Source organism: Jaculus jaculus, chromosome 2, assembly GCF_020740685.1.
Source record: "Jaculus jaculus isolate mJacJac1 chromosome 2, mJacJac1.mat.Y.cur, whole genome shotgun sequence".
Lineage (NCBI taxonomy): Eukaryota > Metazoa > Chordata > Mammalia > Rodentia > Dipodidae > Jaculus > Jaculus jaculus.
In genome coordinates, this window is record NC_059103.1 from 112017895 (window position 1) to 112037164 (window position 19270).

At 41.7% G+C, this 19270-nt stretch overlaps 1 pseudogene; it reads right to left on the bottom strand.

Moving 5' to 3' along the window:
- Positions 1–15904: 15904 nt before the first annotated feature.
- Positions 15905–19270, bottom strand: part of LOC123458682 — a 45085-nt pseudogene continuing 41719 nt past the window's right edge.

The following is a 19270-nucleotide window of genomic DNA, read 5'->3' on the forward strand; positions in this document are numbered from 1 at the left end:
TTTGGATGAAATGTCCTGTATATATCTGTTAGGTCCATTCCTTCTATGACCTCATTTAGTCCAGATGCCTCTCTGTTTATTCTTTCCCTGGATGACCTGTCAATTGATGAGAGTGGGGTGTTAAAGTCACCCACCACCACTGTGTTTGGTGTTATCTGTGACCTTAGTTCTAATAGTGTTTGTTTGACGAATTTGGGAGCCCCCATGTTAGGTGCATATATGTTTAGGATTGTAATGTCCTCCTGTTGGAGTGTGCCCTTAATCAATATAAAGTGACCTTCCTTATCTTTCTTGACTAACGTCGGACTAAAGTCTACCCTGTCTGATATTAGGATAGCAACCCCTGCTTGTTTTCTAGGCCCATTTGCTTGAAACACCGTCTTCCAACCTTTCACCCTAAGATAATGTCTATCCTTTGTAGAAAGGTGAGTTTCTTGGAGACAACAAATTGTAGGATCCTGCTTTTTAACCCAGTCTGCAAATCTATGTCTTTTCGTTGGGGCATTGAGACCGTTGATATTAAGAGATATTATTGAAAGGTGTGTATTTATGTTTGCCATTTTTGTGTGTGTGTGTGTGTGTTACTGGTTCTACCTGTGCTCTCTTCTGTTAACTGGTATTTGAGTATAGCTTGTTTTTTCTAGGTTCCTTATATGTGTGCTTTTCCTTTTGTTCAGCATGGAGGATTCTATCAAGTATTTTCTGTAGAGCTGGTTTTGTCTTCAAATACTCCTTTAACCTGCTTTTGTCATGGAATGTCTTTATTTCTCCATCTATTTGAATGGATAGCTTTGCAGGATAAAGTAACCTTGGTTGACGTTGTTATCTTTCAGAACTTGGAATATATCACTCCAAGCCCTTCTGGCTTTAAAAGTTTGTGTTGAATAATCTGCTGTAATCCTAATGGGCTTGCTTTTGTAGGTAACTTGATTTTTCTCTCTAACTGCTTTCAATATTTTTTCTTTGGTTTGTGTGTTTGGAAGTTTGATTATAATATGGTGAGGAGAGGTTCTTTCTGAGTTTTGTCTGGCTGGGGTTCTAAAGGCTTCCTGTAACTGTATTGGCACCTCTTTCCCAATTTGGGGGAAATTTTCTTCTATGATTTTGTTGAAGATGCCTACTATGCCTCTGGAGTGGAGTTCTTCTCCTTCTACTTTGCCCTGAATTCTTATATTGGATCTTTTCATAGTGTCCCGAATATCTTGAAATTCCCACTCATACTTTTCTATAAGTTTGTCTTTCTCTTTGTTGGACTGCATTAGGTCTGCCACCTGGTCTTCTAGCTTAGATATTCTGTCCTCTCCCTCATCCATCCTACTGGTGAGATTTTCTACAGAGTTTTTTATTTCATTAACTGTGTTCTTCATTGCTAGTAATTCTGACTGGTTTTTCTTTATTATTTCTATTTCCCTATTTATGTCTTGTATTGCCTTCTTTATTTCATTAAATTGGTGTCCTGCCTCTTCTTTGATTCCTTTGATTTCCTCTTTGATTTCCTCTTTGATTTCTTCTTTGATTGTTTTCATGTGTTCTTGACCTCTTTGAACATATTTATAATTATTCTTTTGAACTCTTTCTCAGGCATTTCCTCTAACTCTTTCTCACTGGAGGACATTTCTGATGCATTAATACTTTTAGGTGGATTTATATCGTCTTGCTTTTTAGTGTTTCTTGTGTTATAATGTATATATTTTTGCATCTTGGATTAAGTTAATGCTTGGATTTTCTAGCTAGCTGTGTATTCTTAGCTGTATCAATTGATTTGATGTAATATATTTTCAGGGTAGGACCTTAAGGTATTAGGTGTGGCTCTTAAGACTCTCAGAGTATCTACAAAGATGTTCTTAGGGGTTGAGTTTCCCTGCTATAGGAGTATTCAAGCAGGCTGAGTGGAATAAAATACAGGTAAATTCTAAAATTTAACTAAACACTGTACACATTCAATCAAAAACAGCCCCGAGTATGTATGCAAGAGTAGTTATTATAATGACCAGATCCTCTATCAACAAAGAGGTTTAGATTTCTGGTCTGTTGAGGGATCCAAGTCAGCTTGTGACCAAGTGAGACCCTTCCCTGGTGCAATCCCAGTTACCTTGGGTGATTTTGGTCTCAGTCAAGTTGCTGCCTGGGTCGTCGGGCTGCTGTTCTGATTTCTGGAGCTGGGCACTTGCTTTTCCTACGGGGCAAACCGAGCCGCTGCTGCTGCCTCTGCTGCTGCTGTAGCTGCCACCACCGGAGCCACCACCGCTGCTGAAGCTGCCGTTGCCGTGTCCACCGCCGCTGCTCCCCCCGAAGCCGCTGCTGCGGGATCTGCCGCCACTGCCGCTCCTGGGTCCGCTGCTGCTGGGGCCGCTGGTACCGGTGCTGGAGCCGCTGAAGTTGCTGCCGAACTCTGCTCCTGCTTGGGTCCCGCTGTCAGCCCAAGTTGGCGTGGCCGGGTCCCGGGCCGCTGCTGTGTTCGCTGGAGCTGGGCTCAGGTGTTGGGGGAGGGGAGGGAGCCGCGGCTGCTCTGGATCTCTCCTGCTCCACGTGTTCTTCTACCTCGCGGTCTGCTCCTCCGCTGCTCGCTGCCGCTCTCCCCTCACATTTCCCGAGTTGCGGAGAGCGCGGTGTGAGGGGAAAATCCCGCACCTGGCTTTTCCTGCGGCTCGAGCCGAGAGTCTGGCGGCTTTCTGCTGCGCCGCGGCTGCGGCGGTTGGCCGAGCTGCCGGAGCCGCTTTTCCCGCCTGTGCAGGCTCTGGATGCTCTATAACTCTTCTACTTCTCCGCTGCCACCTCAATTTCCTATACACCTCACTTTTTAGTAAAAGTGTGTATTTTGCTGAGTTTTTTTGGTCTTTTTCCCCCCTAGGCAGCTTTGGCGTGGTACCTACGCCGCCATCTTAACCGGAAGTCACTCTCACGTCTTTTTCATGTATTATCTCTTTCAGTTGATAGCAATAAACTGTTTTCATCCCAGTGACTCAATCAGTAATTACTTTTAAGGTTTTTTTTTTTTTCTTTTGCCCTAGGATCGTCTGGAAGTATTTCTCTGTTCATTTTTGCTAAATATTGCATAAGAGTAAAAGTAAGCATTTTTATTTTTATGTTCATGACTGACATTTTTGTGTCATTTAATAGGTGTATAGATTTTACTAGAATATCATGTAGCATTTTGTAAAGGGAAGGCCAAGTATTCCATTTATTAGACTTCAACAAAGGTGTATTCACAATATTTTGCCAGGAGAGGGAAAGGATTAATAAAAGCTCTGTGTCAAGAAGGACCTTGTAATTACTAGAGTAGCTAATATATAGATAATTCACATTTCCTCAGATTTCATCAACCTAGTCATACATAGTGTGTCACCTTTAATATAAAATACATGTTCTCTTATCATTTATGACATCATGGCTAAGTCAGGTCATTATATTAAACGGAATAAGCCAAACAGGAAAAGACAAATTCTGGATAATCTTATTCTTATATGGACTGCTAAAGTTGATCTTCCCAGAAGTTTAGAATACAATGATTTTTTTAATATTTTATTTTTATTGATTTGTTTGAGAGAGAGAGAGAGAGAGAGAGAGAAATAGGCAAAGAGAGAGAGAGACACACACAGAGAGAATGGGCACACCAGGGCCTCCAGCCACTGCAATCAAAAACACCAGATGTGTGTGCCTCCTTGTGCATCTGGCTTACATGGGTCCTGGGGGATCAAACCTGGGTCCTTTGGCTTTGCAGGCAAACACCTTAACGGCTAAGCCATCTCTCCAGCCCTAGAATGATTTTTTTAAGAAGCAGAGAAGAAAGATAGGCATGTTGGCACATGCCTTTAATCCTAGAATTTGGAAGGCTGTTGTGGGAGGATGAGCTCAAGGCTAGCCTGGGTTACAGAATGTGTTCCAAGTCAGCCTGGACTACAGTGAGATTATGCCTCAAATAACAAGTGCAACAACAAAATCGAAACATGAGGTAAAGTACGGAGGTGGAGGGAGAAAGTTTGCTCAATGAGGAATGAGTTATCATTAGAGAGAATCAACCGTTCTGGTATGTTTTTGCATAGTACAGTGATTTCAGATAATGATGTTCTGGATGTTTTGAAATGTTAGAACAAAGGATTTTGAATGTTCTTTCCATAAGTAAATAAGAAATGTTTGGCTGGAGAGATGGCTTAGCGGTTAAGCACTTGCCTGTGAAGCCTAAGGACCCTGGCTGGAGGCTTGATTCCCCAGGACCCACGTTAGCCAGATGCACAAGGGGGCGCACACGCTGGAGGCCCTGGTGCACCCCTTCTTTCTCTCTCTCTCTGCCTTTCTCTCTGTTTCTTTTGCTCTCAAATAAATAAATAAAAAATGAACAGAAAAATTTAAAAAAAGAAATGTTTGAGGAGATTGATATGCTGTACTTCAGCCTAGAACCCAATGTGTGTGTGTGTGCACGTTTGTGTGTGCGTGTGTACTCAAATATCACATGGTGATATGGCACCACCTCACAAATATGTATGTTTTTAAAGTTTTAATTGATTGAAATAAATTGAAATGAAAAAAATAAAAAGAGAACAAAGGTAAGAAAAATGCATCCTCTAGTTCTCTTTCTCATCCTTGCTCATGACTTGTTTCTTGCCCCTCACTCCCCACTGAAGCATTTCTGAGACACAGGAAGAGGTACGAGGTACTTAATATGATAAAAAGGACTAAATAAAATGTAATGGGTTGTGTTGCAGTCTGGTTCGCATTGCTGTTAGAAATCACCCAACCAAGAGAAGCTTCTGGGAAAAAGAGATTTATTTTGGCTCATAGGCTCGAGGGGAAGCTCCATGATAGCAGGGGAAAAGGATGGCATGAGCAGAGGGTGGACATCACCCCCTGGCCATCATAAGGTGGACCACAGCAACAGGAGGGTGTGCCAAACATTGGCATGGGGAAACTGGCTATAAGGCCCATAAGCCCACCTCCCAACAATACACTCCCTCCAGGAGGCATTAATTCCCAAATATCCATCAGCTGGGGAGCTAACATTCACAACACCTAAGTTTATGGGGGACACCTGAATCAAACCACCACAGGTTGTAAAATGCTATGGTTCAAACTACTGAAACCTACCTTTTAGACACAATCTAAGCGTAGCAGCTAGAATGATCTATTCACACCTTCGAGTTAAAATCCTTTGTTTTTGGTGGGGACGCGGAACACTTAGCATGCACAAGCCCCACCTTCAATGCTCAGCACCTCAAAACAACCCTCCCTCCTCCAGCCTACACCCAGCTGTGCTACTGTATTGGTAGAGTTCCCAATGATCTAATGGGTGACGTGCTGTGCATTCACCTTTAATTAAATGATCAGATTCTTAATTTTTCATGACCCTGGGGCATACAGGGATAATTTAGTTTCAATATTCTCTCTTATCCAGTTCATTTTAACAAGATCAAACTTAAACTTCAGTACTTTCCCATATGATAGCTCATTGTGTGGACATAAATAACCAAAATGAAGGTTCTCCAGGAATGAAAGATACAAAGACTACATTGATGTGATATAGAGTATGAAAATACATACAAAATGTCATGAGTGGGAGAGATGCTCAGCAGTTACGGTGCTTGCCTGCAAAACCTAATGACCCGGATTCAATCCCTCAGTACTCATGTAAAGCCATATGCACAGAGTGATGCATGCATCTGGAGTTCCCTCACAGCTGTTGGAGCCCCTGGTGCACCTAGTCTTTCTGTATGTCTCACTTCTCTCTATCTTTCTCTGCTTGCAAATAAATAAGTAAAATAAAAGTATAAGAAGAAAATACATAAAATACCAACATTGAGTTACTCAAAAATTGGTTTCAACTTAAAGCCAATCACCATTTATTCATCAATATTCAAGACATATCTGCTTAGGTACTCAGAATACAAAAAGAAGAAAGATGTATGATGCAGATTTAGTCTAGTGGAGAGGAAGACACATGACCAATTGAGTGCACAGAAACAAGTACAGTGGCAGGCCCTATGCAAGTCCATGATGGCTTGACAGAGGGTAGATTTGGAAAGGCTGAAGCTCGTATGGGAAGAGGAAGAAAGGGCAATTCAGGCAAAGAGAGAAATGTGCAGAGGCATGAAGTTTTGAAAAGATATATGAGAAGTTCCCTGTGGCTTAGAGTACTAGGGTTGTGGTGGGAAGTGGAAGGAAATGAAATTGAAACAGCATCTTTGAGTTACATCATTAAGGGCACAGTAACCAGACAAAAGAGCTTGACTTTATGACACAACTACTGGGAAATTGGAGACAATGGGAAGGATATAATCATATTTGTTTGGTGTAACAGGAATGTAAGAAGAGGGATTGCAGAACAGACCTGTGAGAAAGAGACAAGATAGGACAACATGGCATAAGTATAGGACTTAAGTCATAAGAGCCTGAATTGAATTAGTGGTTGTAGAACTGGAGAAAAATGGTCAGATTTTTGGATATCAGCCTGAAATAAAAGTAACAGGATTTGGATGTAGTTGCTTAAGAAGAGGAAAGACCCAAGAACATTGTTCTCCCTCCCTCCCTCCTTCCTTTCTTCTTCCCTCCCTCCTTTCCTTTGGAAAATCTATGAACACTGGTTCCTTTAACCAGATGGAACTATTTAGGGTGATTATTATCATTTCAGCCTTTAAAAAATGTATTAAAGGGCTGGAGAGATGGTTTAGCGGTTAAGCGCTTGCTTGTGAAGCCTAAGGACCCTGGTTCAAAGCTCGATTCTCCAGGACCACGTTAGCCAGATGCACAAAGGGGCACATGCATCTGGAGTTCGTTTGCAGTGGCTGGAAGCCCTGGTGCGCCCATTCTTTCTCTCTCTCTCTCTCTCTCTCTCTCTCTCTCTTTCTGCCTCTTTCTCTGTCTGTGGCACTCAAATAAATAAATAAAAATAAACAAAAAATTTAAAAAAATGTATTAAAGGTTGGGGGCATTGCTCAGTGGTAGAGTACTTGTGTAGCATCCACAAGGCCCTGGGTTCAGTCCTTAATAACATGCATGTGCATACACACACACACACACACACACACACACACACAGAGAAAAATGGAATGGGAAAAAAAAGGTATGTTAGACTGAAGTAACTATGGCACAGCCAAGTTTTCAAGCATTTTAAAGTTCTAGAACTTGAAGACAGATAAGTTAGAACTGGTTATAGAGACCTAGGAACCATAAGCATATAAGTAGGTTCCAGACTGTGAATGTAATCATATATCTGAAAACATAGCAGGTCCAGGATTGAGGGATGAAACCCTAGAAGGCATCAGCATTTAGGACAGTGTTCCTTATTCATCCTCAACCCTTCGCAGCCTACCTCTATTTATAGCAATTCAGATATTCCTTCATTAAGGCTCATGGGTAAATATGCCACCCTTTTGCATTCTTCTTCACTTTCTCTAAAGGAGTCCTGATTTAAGACGTGATTATTGAAAGAGAAGGAAAAGTGAAGGCGACTTGGAAAAGTGTGACACAAGGCTATGTTAGTTTTCTATCCCTACTGTAAACCTTAACTAAAAGGTGTAAGCTGAGTCTGCATGCATCCTGCCCTCAAGAAACTGAGCGGAGCGTCCCACTGGGTGTCTATACCTGACACAGCAGGGGAGTTAAGTACATCACCTCCCTTAAATTCTTCAGTGCGGAAGTATGCTTGTAGCTTAGATTTCTCCACAGCAACAGGAAGACCTTGGCTTTTTCTCTGATCGCCTTTTTCTTTTAAGCAGCTGAGGTCAGGGGAGAGGGAGGGAGGAAGGACTTGGGTGCCCAAGGAGAGAGACCATGCCAGTAAACAAACCATATTGGCTTTGCACTGGCATACTGGCTTCTCAAAGTTCAACTGCAACTGAGTTCTAGTATTTTTGGATTACTCAAGTCTTTATCAGCTTTGGGGGCTCCTTGACCTTCTTTTCCTGTTCACAGCAGAGAGTATGCAATAACTGAAATACTGTCTGGGTGACTCTTTCATTCTAAGCTTGATGCTCAGACTCTACACATCCATGAATAGGCCATTGGGAGGTCCTTTACTCTTCCCATCTGCACAATATGCCACCTCTGAACATTCACGGGCAGGTTCTGGGGAGTCACTCAGTCATCAAGATCCCTGATCCTTTCCTTTCCAGAAAGCATCCTAGTCTTCTCAAAAGCTGTCAAATTATCTTACTACAGGTTTGTAGATCCTGGCAAAAGACATGAACCTCATGTGTCAGGGAAAAGGGTTTCATTACTGACAGCACAGCAGGCAATGTGTGCTTCATGTTCATGCCATCTGAGTCCCCGTGGGTCTTGTAGATGTGAGGTGCAGCATTTGCACCTGCAGTTGGTTTTCACCTCTGTTCAGGGACTCTTAACACAGGAAGCCCAGTCACTGGCAAGAGGGTAAGAGCCAAACTTGCCAACCTTTGTCCTGGAAGGAAACATTCTCTTTGTACTGGGGAGCAAATGTACCTACCTCATTCTCTTAAGAGAGATACTCTCAGCTTCCCAGATTGTTCTCTATACAAACACCATTGCAAAGATAATCGAGAGGAGAAGGTCAGTTTTTCTTCTCACAAGACATGCAATAATATGAGCGATCTGTGGAGGATTGTCTCCCAGTAAGTAGGTTCTGAGTGTGGCTCTTCTTCTCTTAAACTCCTTCTTTGTTTTTTTTTTTTTTTTTCTTCTACTCCTTGTTCCTTTTTGAGATATAATTTACTCCATTCAAATTATTTTAATGAGTTGATATTCTTCAATGACTAACTTCAGAAGAAATATTGACTTTTAAACTGGTGAAAATAAAAAGGCAAGCTATAGTTGCCCAGGCACTAGAACACTGCAAGGACATCTTTAGGAAAAGTTCAGCTCATGTTATTATAGCTCACTAACTTTAAACAAAGTTGAAAAGTAAGAAAGATCTTCTTTGGCTGGGCGTGGTGACACACACCAATCCCAGCACTCGGGAGGCAGAGGTAAGAGGATCACCATGAGTTTGAGGCCACGCTGAGACTACATAGTGAATTCCAGGTCAGCCTGAGCTAAGGTGAGACCCTACCTCCAAAACAAAAACAAACAAACAAAAAGATCTTTTACATTTTTTTTTTAATTTTAGAGAGAGAATTGGTGTGCCAGGGCCTCAACTGCTGAAATCTAACTGCCTGATGCTTTTGCCACCTAGTGGTCATGTGAAACATTGCACTTGTCTCACTTTTTCTGTGTCTGGCTAACGTGGGATCTGGAGAGCAGAACATGGGTCCTTAGGCTTTGCAGGCAAGTGCCTTAACTGCTAAGCCATTTCTCCAGCCCAAGAATGATCTTTTGGACAAAAGTTGACTCACTAGTTATGGGTTAAACTGTGCTACAATTATGAGATGAGTAAGGGGAATTCCAAAAATCATAACTAAAGTTATTTGATCTAGCTTTACCTAGTTAGAGAATTCATAGACAATGGAAAGCCAGAGTTAAGAAATGGACATTACTGGGGTTGGAGAGATTGCCCAGTGGTTAAGGTACTTGCTGCCAAAGCCTAATAACCAGGGCTTGATTCCCCAGTACCCATGTAAAGCCAGATGTACAAAGTGGCACATGCATCTGGAGTTTGTTTACTGCAGCTGGAGGCCCTGATATGCCCATAATTATTCTCTCTCTCATTCTCCTTGCAAATAAATAAATAAAATGTTCTTTTAGGGCTGGAGAGATGGCTTAGCGGTTAAGCGCTTGCCTGTGAAGCCTAAGGACCCTGGTTCGAGGCTCGGTTCCCCAGGTCCCACGTTAGCCAGATGCACGAGGGGGCACATGCGTCTGGAGTTCGTTTGCAGAGGCTGGAAGCCCTGGCACGCCCATTCTCTTTCTCTCTCCCTCTATCTGTCTTTTTCTCTGTGTCTGTCACTCTCAAATAAATAAATAAAAAAATTAAAAAAAAATGTTCTTTTAAAAGAAATGGACATTACTGCCCAATAGATTTCTTGTGCTCATCAAATAGTAGAAAACATTAACTTTTATAGAATAATATAAATGATGACCTTAAGGATGTAACCCAATGGTAAAGTGTGTTCTGCATGGGCAAGAACCTGGCCTCAACCCATGTGATTTCTAAATAGTAGTAATAAGAATAATCAATAAGACGGTCTGACTTGAGGGACTACCACATATACATAAGCAGTTTGCTTAACTGCTCATCTTTTTTTTTTATTATAAATACTAGAAGAGTGAGGTTAAATTATATAAAATGTTACATATATAGATAATTTTTTAAATATATATTTTTATTGACAACTTCTATACTTACAGACAACAAACGATGGTATTTCCCTCCCTTCCCCCACTTCCCCCTTCATAACTCTGCCCTCCATCATGTCCCCTCCCTCTCTCCATTAGATCTAGGTAATTTTAATATGGTGCTGTTACTGTGGACACAAAGTTCTCTGTTTTCAGGCAGCTCTGGATATTACTACCTGTCTTACTAGAGTCCAGCTTTGGTGTCATGTGATAATAAAGTTGGATTCCTTTGTATTTCAGGTGCTTAAGTGCTTAAACTAGCATGTTTATAAATGAAAATAATGATGCATAATCATTAATTGTTTCAACCAGTAATTATTGCAAACTTGTATCTTATAGAGAACATACTTGGGCTGGCGAGATGGCTTAGTGGTTTAAGCACTTGCCTGCAAAACCTAAGGACGCACATTTGATTCCTCAGTATCCATGTAAATCAGATGCACAAAGTGGCACATGCAACTGGAGTTTGCTTGCAGTGGCTAGAGGCCCTGGCACACCCATTTTCTCTTTCTCTCTCTCTCTCTCTGCCTCTGTCTCTCACATAAATAAATAAAAATAAAAATTAGAGACTATGTTAATCACCAGCAATAGAATAGATGACAAAACCAGATTTATTCTCAATTATCACAGGCATAAAAGGATCATAATCATGAATATTTAATTATAAATTGAGATTATATCCTAAAAGAAAAAATAATTTATGTGAGAATATATATGATGGTGTAAAACCATATTGAAGAGAAGAAAAATTTCCTGATTTTATTAATATGAATGGGAATCAACAAAGCAAATGGGTTGAAGACAGGAATGGAAGCTCTCCTTCAGACTGGGAGAGTCCCAGAAGCAAAGATTGTGTAGCATGAGGGAGTGGCATGCCAGAGTCTGCTAGATGCCCACAAGGCAGGAACATGAACAGAGTGAGGGTAAAAGTGGACCAGACACCTAAGCTATACAGTTTCTTTTAAAGGCTTTTTTCTTAAGAATAATCAGAATCCACTGGATGACTTTTTAGCATGTAGGCTAATGTGCCCAGATTAGGTTTTAGCCATCACATTTGAAGCTCAATTAGCATGGAGAAGATACGGAGAAAGACTGTCTTTTCCTCTTAAGAATACTTCCTGAGCTGGCTGTGATGGCACATGCCTTTAATGCCAACACTCAGGAGGCTGAGATGGGAGGATCGCCATGAGTTTGAGGCTACCCTTAGACTACATAGTGAATTCCAGATCAGCCTGGGTAGAGTGAGACCCTACCTCAAAAAACAAAACAAAACAAAACAAAAGAATTCTTCCTGAAATGTCTACAACTTCTTGTCAGCATTTTGCCACATGATCAGAATATTATGCACTTAATATCAAAGGACTCTGGGAACTCCAGCTTTTACTTAAGATGGCCATGTATCTGGATTAACATTGAGAATTCTGTTTCCAGGCTGGAGAGATGGCTTAGTGGTTAAGGCACTTGCCTGCAAAGCCAAAGGACCTCGGTTCAATTCCCCAGGACCCACGTAAACCAGATGCACAAGGTGGTGCATGTGTCTGGAGTTCATTTGCAATGGCTGGAGGCCCTGGCATACCCATTTTCTCCTCTCCCTTTCACATAAATAAATAACATAATACAAAGACTTCTGTTTCTATAGAATTTATTGGAACAACATCATGAGACCTTGTCAGTGTCTGTTGCTCATACCACCTAATTTCTCTGTAAACCCTTCTCCTGCTTAAGAAACACATTTGATGCTGTCTTCTAAGGGATAACCCAAAGCCTTAGGCAGATAAGTGTCTCATAGGTCAGGATCTAAAGTGAGGTATATTTTTCTTCACTCAGTTCAAATTTGGTCTAATGTCCCACAAACTAAACAAGGTATTTGCTTCTCTTTTCCAGATAACTAAAACATAAGTACCCTTTTGGACAAAGGAGAATGGGTAACAATTATAGCACATTACAAGCTAGACTTATGGTAATTCTTTGCTAATAAATATGTCAGAAATTTAGAACATGACTTTCTCCCAGCCATCGCTGCCACTAGCTTCTCAGGAAAGTGTGGGGTCCGTGAGCCCTTACTCTGCCCATGATGATATATTGACAGGCTCCATCTTGTGCTGTGAGTTCATGAGTGTAATGGTCCAGAAGGCAACATTCTCCATTCTCCCTTACTCAACCTCTTGTTCTTACAACTTTCCCACCTCTGTTCTGAGAGGCTCCTTGAGCCTTGGAGGAGGTGGCTTAGATGTCATGTTCAGGGCAGAGCACACACTGGTCACTTATGCATTGCAACTTTGCCAGCTATACATCTCTGCATAAACCTCTGCCCTTTGCCTAAAGCAACTTCTGTGGTGGAATTGGAGTTCCTTCATTATTTTTAAAACTTTTTTTAAAAAATTTTATTTATTTGAGAGTGACAGGAGGAGGAGAGAGAGAGAGAGAATGGGCGCGCCAGGGCTTCCAGCCACTGCAAACGAACTCCAGACGTGTGTGTCCCTTGTGCATCTGGCTAACGTGGGTCCTGGTGAATCAAGCCTCGAACCGGGGTCCTCAGGCTTCACAGGCAAGTGCTTAACTGCTAAGCCATCTCTCCAGCCCTATTTTTAGATACCAAATGTCTTAAGGCCAGAGTTGAGGCTAAACAGACATTGGAATTGTCCTGTTGATTGACCTTCTTGTCCCTTAGAGCCTCCTGCTGCTCAAAGGAGTTCTCTCAGTCATTCTCCCCAAGGTCCCACATTTGCCCACCACAGAATATGCAGCAAGCAGTTGCCTAGTTTGCCTTTTACTACCATAGTGACCTGAGATGTCATTTTATTCCTCTGAGAGCTCATCATGGTGGCCTTCAACACCATGGAAGAGATAGGAGTTTTGGAGCAAGTGCTCAGGAGCGAGCACACCCACCTGAAATGCCTGTGTTATTCCGTGTCACCAAAGTTCCTCCTTCCATGCTAAGGATGATGGGAGAGAAAAGAAAGGCATGAGAAAGTACCCCACCTTTTCACATTCTTATTCTCAAAACTTGGCCTGTGTGACATTGATTTTTCCTCCTTTTAAATTCTCCAGGTGGGCTTGGTGTGTAGCTCAATGGCACAGTGCTTGCCTAGCATGTCCAAGGCCTTGAGTATTCACTGAAAAATAAAGGGGGGATGGTGGAACTGGAGAGATGGTGGCTAAGTGCACTTCTTGTGTAAACATGAGGGCCTGAATGGGCCTGAGATTGCCTGAGTTCAAATCTCTGGCTCCCATGTAAAACAGCTGCATGATGCACACATGTCTGTAACCCCAGTATCACAGGGGAGCAGAGAACTGAGATTCATTTGAGCTCTGTAAGCTCCAAAATCAGTAAAAACACGAGACTCCTGCTCAAAACATGACCAGGCAGAAAAGCAATGGAGCAGATCACTGAACATTCCCACTTTAGCTGCCACAGGCTAGTGAACCCTCCATAGGCAAGCATATGGGCCTTGCAAGGGCACATACCTGTGCATACTCACACATACCACATTGCGCACACGCATACATACGAAAGCAAAAATTAAAAATGAAATGTTTCTAAGTTTTCAGATAATCAAATTCCTGTACTCATTTCAGAACTCTGGTTCTTACTTATCATGGGCATTGGAACACCTCTGGCTCCTTTCTTATCCAAGCCCTCCTATTTCATAACAGAAAACAAACCACATTAAGAATCAGGGTCATAGGCGGGCGTGGTGGCACACGCCTTTAATCCCAGCACTCAGGAGGCAGAGGTAGGAGGATCACCGTGAGTTTGAGGCCACCCTGAGGCTCCATAGTGAATTCCAGGTCAGCCTGAGCTAGAGTGAGACCCTACCTCGAAACCTCCCCCCCCCAAAAAAAAAGAATCAGGGTCATGCCTTTTCTTGCTTCCTGCTTCCCATGCTCTTTCTTGCCATTTTCCCTTTTATCCCCATCATCTCTTCATCTTTTCAAACCCCCCAGGAAGCAAGTTTTAAAGTTTAAAGATTCTGTTTCCTCTTGAAACCCGGAAATAGTGACATGACTGCTGCCCCCATCCCAACCAACCCACTGTCAGTTTTGAAAGACTGGCTCGTGTCTGTAATAACCAAGCTTTTCTGTCAGCAAAAGCCCTTTGTTCACCACAGGAAGTAATCTGGTCATAACAACTTCCTTTCAATAGTTCAATGGAACTATTGTCTCTGAAGCTTATCAGAAGACTCGCTGCCAGAAAATTCCTATTGGCAGCAAGAAAATAAATGTACATTTTTAATAACTGAGACAGTATACTTGTCTTAAAGTAGCATCATTTCTATGTACATATATGTGTGTGTGTGTGTGTGTGTGTGTATATGTGTGTGTGTGTGTGTGTGTGTATATCTTCCTTTGTTAAATTAGCTTGCCTTTGAACTAATTATGGTGAAAGATTTGTAAGTGGATCATGTAAGTCCATCAGGCTGCAGACTCACTGACTTAAAACTACAATCATGACTTGAAGCAGTTGGAGAGAGAGAGAGAGAGAGAAAGAGACATGAGAAAGAGAGACAGGAATAGTGAAATAGGAGAGACTGGAAAGGGACTTTAGAAGATGTTTGTGGTTTCCTGTGGTGCCTTATTTCTAGGTCAGCATTATTTTATTTCCACTGTCAGGAAAACCTCCCCCGCCCCTCCCAGGTAGGGTCTCACTCTAGCCCAGGCTGACCTGGAATTCACTATGAGTGGATTTGAACTCATGGTGATCCTCCTACTTCTCCCTCCCGAGTGCTGGGATTAAAGGCGTGCGCCACCACTTGTGGCTAAAAATTTTTTTTTTAATCATAAGATATTGATATGATAGAGATCTGTGGAATTAGACCTCCCACATTAGCAGCTCTCAAATCTCCGGTTCTTATCTACATTGGGAAAGAATTGAAAATGCAGGCTCATGGGATGGGTAAATTATGGAATTTATTTCAGAGGGAGTTAGGGTTTAGAGGGAAAGCAAAGCAGAAAAGGCCAGGCAAAAAGAAATTTTTCTTTTTGCTGGGGAGTGGAAGGGAGACCAAGAGGATCTCCCACTTATTGGAGGTAGAGTAGAGGGTAAAGCCCTAAGAGAGGTGACACAAGTGAGTCAGGCCCATTGCTGTGAATCCAACGTCCTAATAGGCTGACCTCATCACCACACTCAGATGTCTAGGGAGAAGCCGGGTTGCTTGGTGGGCCCAAGAGGAACCTTGACTCCAAGGGGAAGCGTCCAAACTAAGGAAGAAACAGGAAGCTGCTATTGTTGGCTGACGAGTTGCTGCCTTCAGCCACCTTGGATGAGACGGGATCAGACAGGGGTTCTAGTCTTGCCACAGCAGGCAAGGTGGCAGACATGTTTCCATGGGCCAGTCCTTAGCTAAGGACTAGCCAGCAAAATGGCTCTCTTGATGCTAATTCCTACCCATATGACAGGTCTTTATCCTTTGTGCGCGCTCCTTTCCCTGCTTCACATTGGAAAATTTCTTTCTGCTCACGGATTAGAGTGTTAAGCACCCGAAAGACAATGTATGATCTATTGGATTGGGATTAATGACTTAATCCCTAGCGGAAAGACCCTTGTGAGGCATTCTTTAGGCGTGATTGCCTTCATTCCTCAATCTCCCTACATCTCCATCTTCTCCCTCCTCATCAGCAGCGCAGCAACACCAAACTAACTCTGCTTTTCTTCAGTCTTATTTTAATTGATGAACTTGTAAGCGGCGTGGCGTTTTTCTTTGCGCGGGTTCTGTCCTGGTTTCTCTTCACTCGGTGACTCACTTCGTCTTTTCGGATCCCATCTCCTGTTTTCTTTGGCCTGAGCCCCACTCCTCCGCTGTCTCACTGCGTTCGCCCTCCCCTTTATGTGTCTGCCAAGGTCGCGAGGGTGCTTCACCGTAACTTTTCTGTGCTCAGATTCAAGTTTTTCTCTTGATTGTGTTTTAAAAATTCATTTTTTTCTTGGAACTAGATTACTCAGTTCATTTGCATTCTGTTTTTTTTTTTTTTCCTTCCCCTCCATTAGGTTAGGAAGTTGGGTAAGCAAAATAAACGGACTGTAGAGTTTTGCAACGCAGAGAGGAAGGGCTGGGAGTTTCTGGGTTCCTTGGAGTCCGTGAGTTAGTGAGTTAGACGTCTCTTCAGACATGGGCCAGAGTTTCGTGTCATGCATCCCTTTGGTGCATGAGAAGTTTGCTTCCAACAAGCCAGGGAAAACTTTCAGAAATTATAGATCACAGGGAGAGGAAGATGATTCCCAGCGGAAGTAGCAAGGCATGGATACAAGAATAGAAAAAAAAAAAAAGTATCTGGGAAATTAGTCTGATGAGGTCATGGTTAGTTCTGAACAGATGTAAAAGTTGCTGAAAGTTTAGTTTGGTTTCCACCGGTCCTCCAGCTCTTGTCTCTGCTGCCCCTTCAATCAGCTCCTGGCACCTGAAGAGACTGAGGATGCTCTGTGAGACGTCACATGACCTCCCTTTAGGTGTAAATGCCTTTTTTTCTGAGAATGCGCAATGTTAAAAAATGTTATTGTCATTTTTAAAGCAAGTGGTAGAAGGGCTGAGAGTAGAAATGCTAATTTATGTGAGACTCATCTGCAACTAAAACAATATTCTTGAATTTTAATAGGGCTGAAGTTTTATCTTACGAAGACAGAATAGAATGGACAACTAAAGGGATCCTAAAAGTAAACAAGGAAAGCTGTTCATTCAAATATGAAACCTCAGGATAAATAAGAGCAATCTTGTCTGGCTGTGTGGCTGAATATGCTATGGGTACAGGAAGGATAGTCTCTAATACACATCTGTTTCTATCTAGAAAAATAAACAAAAGAACCCTTTCTTACCCTTGGCTCCACTTCTTTGAAGTATGTCAAGTAAAATTAAACATGGAAAATCAAAAGCTGTCTAAAGAAAGCATGGATTTATACGAGCATATTTACTATTACAAGTATTATATAAGAAACTGCCTGCTGACTTTTCAGTTTTTTTAGTGATGACTGTGCTTTCCTGTACATCATTGAAGTATTTCCTTTCTGACCCAGACTATCTCTTTCAGCTTTCTTACATCAGTTTTCAATTGACAACCCTCCCCCCTCAAAAAAAGAAACAAAAACCTCAAAAAACAAAACACCTCACAGTTGTCGGTTCCTGGGAACATGAGGGAATAAAATGTTCTCATTACAGTTCTTCCTTATTGCATTACTTTAGAGTAACTGTTAACTTCTGGGACATGTCTAAGAATTCTGTGGGTTCTTCCTTTCCCCCTAAATAGCATAGTGGGCATGGACCTGATAGAAGGCTTCTGGGGTTCCTTTGTCACATTTAATAGAGCGTGCTGAAGTACCTCCCTTTGCTTTGTTATAACAGGCAAGCAAAATATTTTGAAATTTCCACATTTGGAATTTGGTAGATCAAATTCAAAAGCTTGGCCAGTTTTGTATGTTTCCCTTGACAATTGTTTCATGACCAAGGTAAACTGAAGAGCCTATAGAAATCTCTTAGCATGGAGTGCACTTATTTACGTGCATTGCTTGAGTAATTAAGTATTTTGTTGATAGAAAGGAATTATTATCTTAGCTATGTCTTTATGGGCTGTCCTTTTTTTTTTTTTGGTTTTTTGAGGTAGGGTCTCACTCAAGCCCAGACTGACCTGAAATCTCCTCCTACCTCTACTTCTGTCTCCCAAGTGCTAGATTAAAGGCGAGTGCCACCGTGCCCTACTAGAGTTATCCATTTTTAATGAATTGTTAGATATACTCAAGTAATAATTAGCTAATAGTTCCCTTTATTTCTTTTTTGCTAGTATGACTTTCTAGTGGACATTAGGACTTTGTAAAACTTTTCTGGAATCTTCTGGCTTTGGCATGAGAATCTTTGATGACCATTTTTCAGACACAAGTTTCAAGGGGCCTTTAAAAATTGTTCTCCCAACTTACCAACCAAACTCAAATGGAAAAAACAGCCTAACCCTGCAGTTATGATAGAATATTTTTGTTCTGTGGTGCTGGGGATGGGACCCAGGGTGTTTGCGCATCTTAGGAAACTTCTCTACTGCCACACTCTATCGCACCCCACATGGGTTCAGATAAATATTAGTCTGTGGATTTGGCTTTATAAACCTTAGGACAGAAAAGGCTTCTTCCAGGAGCAAGATTTAGAGAATGTATCCTTTGCTTCTAATGATAACTGGAGATGGCGTATACTAGTTAAAATTATCTCTCTTTTTAAGCATTTTTTATGACTGGGGAGGTAGGGAGAATTGGCACACCAGGGTCTCTAGACACTGCAATTGAACTCCAGGCATTGATACGATCTTGTACACATTATCTTGCACACTTACATCACCTTGTGCATCTGGCTTACATGGGATCTGGAGAGTCAAACATGGGTCCTTAGGTTTTGCAGGCAAGTACCTTAACTGCTAAGTCATCTCCCCAGCCATAAAAGTATCTTTTAATTTTTGAACTGTTTTGTAACCATAATAGAGGTCCCATATACTTCCTATGCCATTTTCCTTAACAATAATATCTTCATCCCTGACTTTAATCCTTTGGAGTTTCAAAACAAAACAAACATAACACAAAACAAACAAACAAACAAAATAGGAAGCTGGAGCTGGAGAGAGGGCTTAGCGGTTAAGGTGCTTGCCTGCGAAGCCTAAGGACTCAGGTTCCGTTTCCAGATACCCATGTGAGCCAGATGCACAAGATGGCACATGCATCTGTAGTTCATTTACAGTGGCGGGAGGCCTTGGCATACCCATTCTTTCTCTCTTTCTGTCTCTGTATCTCTCCAATAAATAAATAAATAAGTCAATTAATAAATAAATAAAATAGTTAAAAACTAGGAAGCCAACATCAATAACATCACCATTAATAAAACTTTAGACTTTATTTATATTCCACTAGTTTTTTCCACTAATGTTCCCTTCCTATCCAGGACCTAATTTGGCATATGATATTATGTTAAATTGTCATGTCATTTAGTCTTCTGGTTTGTGGCATTTTCTCTGTCTCTCCATGTTTTTCATGACCTAGATAGTCTTGTGGTGTGCTGGTTAGATA